Raw genomic sequence first — 2,453 nt, 5'->3', positions numbered from 1 at the left:
TTTAATGAACTGTTTATCCCTTGGAATCTCCTTACGATCAATTAAAATTAAACGTTGGCCACCGAAAGGCTCCGACTATTAACTGAATAGTAAAATAACTAAAAGGGTTTTAAAGGGTTTTAGACCCAGGTAAGGACCGAAGTATGTTTAACGATAAAAGAGAAAAATACTAGTGGTCTGTAGAAAGATAATGTGCTTGGTCTTTGGGGATATACCAAATTTCCTCCTAAAGGACTCCTGTGAAGTTGCTTGGACTGGTTCGGATGGCAGCGAATCCCAGCGTTTGACTACTCTTAAGTTGTAGAAGATGTACCGACAGTCTGTTCTGTTGTGTTGTGTCTCTAGTTTCCGGGTGTTGCTCTGAGGTTTGCAATCAAAATAAGCTTAAGCAGGTGTTTAAGGGGACTAAGGTTTGAGTCTCTGAACTGATTCGACCATTAATGGTGCTAGTTATGTATTAAACTAAGCAATCAAATCATTGCTTAGGCTCCCATCACGTTAATCTAGTCTCATGTGTCTATGACTTACCAACTGAAGGACGTTATTATCGTAATACATTAGTGTGACTCATAATTCTAATTCATTTTTAAAGGACACGCAATACTGGTCGGTATGCTTGTGCGCTTTTGTGGTATTTGTATGAACTAACGATTCCTTTGTACTCGTTGAGTGATTGATTTCGAATTCCGAATACAGTATATTTGTTCGTGCTTATATGGTATTTCTTGATCCGATTGTATTATTTTTGAGATTTCTAGTTTGTGCTATATTTCAAATACTCCTAATTATCATATTGGCATCGCGATGGAGCCTGCAATGGAACAGTTAGATATTAATTCAACCTTTGAAGCTTTTGAGGATTATTTGAAAGGCTTTGATCATGGCACATGTATTCAGTGTTTGACAACGCTTCTACCAGTAACACCTTCTAATATGATTTGTACCCACCGAGAGAAATCAAAAGACAGAGTCGAGGAGATCGGAAGAGTGTATTTGGCGATAAACAATATATCGGAATTCTCCGATCTAATCTGGCTAGCGATTGCGATTGATGTTGAGCACGGCGTTACCACACGTGATCTGGTGCGGATGCATGACCGAGCGCCTTCAGCTAGATGAGTCCACTAAAACTAATCTGGTCAGCATCCAATGTCGAAAACTTACAGGGCTATTTATTTTGAGGATTTATTTACCGCAACAGATTGAAATCTGGAGCATGACTAAGAAAGATGTTAAAGGTGATAAAATTGTGGCACATTTCCTGACATTCATCGGAAGAGAGGCGTACAGCTGATTAAAAACTGGCATATCCAGAAAAACCTACTTCATGTAAAATGCACTAATTTTGAATACCGTGAAAGAGTGAAGTTTCATAAGATGATTCGTCAAAATGATCAAAAGGTTAAGAAATTCATCCTTGAATTGCAGAAACAAGCTGCTAAATGTAATTTCGGTGATCAGTTTCATGTGCTTCATTGCGTCGTTTACTTCAGAAGAATATCACAGTGAATCAGATACGTGTTCATTTTGTGTATCTAGTTTCGGGCTGTTAAAAGACTTCATAAATATTTATTCGGAAAGAAATTCACCATTTTTACTGATCATGAAGCTTCAAAGTTTATTTATCATCCTGAAAAATCCTTAGCACGTTCCTCAGCTGCTATGGTTCAACGATGGCGCATTGCTCTGAGTGCATATGACTTTGCGGTTCAGCACAGAAGTGCCAAACAGATTCAACACGTTGACTACATTTCTCGACAATTATTACAAGATAGACCTGTTGATACTTTAGACTGTTTGTTAGTGCAACTTTTACCAGTGAGACGTCCAGATCTCATTAGAGAAACTCGTTGATACTTTGGATGTATACTCAGTGCTATACGGAAAGGCTGGAATGCTAATTTGAAAGGTGGATTTCCTGTCTATTTTTCAAAGTGAGATGAGCTATCCACTACTCCCGATGGTATTTTGTGTTTAAATGATCTTGCTGTAATTCCTCCTTCATTGCGTAAATCTGTCCTTGAAGATCTTCATAGTGGACATTTAGGTGTTGAGAGAATGAAGTCTTTGGCAAGGCTCACATGTTGGTGGTCAGAGGTAAGTGCAGATACATGTCGTACAGTAAACAGTTGTGGAAAATGTCACAAGTTGAAAAATCAGCCTTCGAAGTGGATTCCATGGCCAGTATTGTTTGAGGCCTGGCAGAGGATTCATGCAGACTATTGGGGTCCGTTTCTTGGAGAATACTATGCACCTGTAGTCATTGATTCTCTTTCAAAGTGGCCTGACATTTTTTTCACAACTTCACCAAGTTCTGATTTCATAATCCAAGCATTAAGAAAGGTATTTGGTCGAGAAGGGGTTCCCATGGTGTCAGTGACAGATAATGGCTCTCATTTAGCTGCAGGTGCAGTCACTGCCTGGCTGAATGGCATGGGGTACAAACATCTGTT

This window comes from Schistosoma haematobium, chromosome 1 (genome assembly GCF_000699445.3).
Source record: "Schistosoma haematobium chromosome 1, whole genome shotgun sequence".
NCBI lineage: Eukaryota > Metazoa > Platyhelminthes > Trematoda > Strigeidida > Schistosomatidae > Schistosoma > Schistosoma haematobium.
This window is presented reverse-complemented; position numbering follows the sequence as displayed.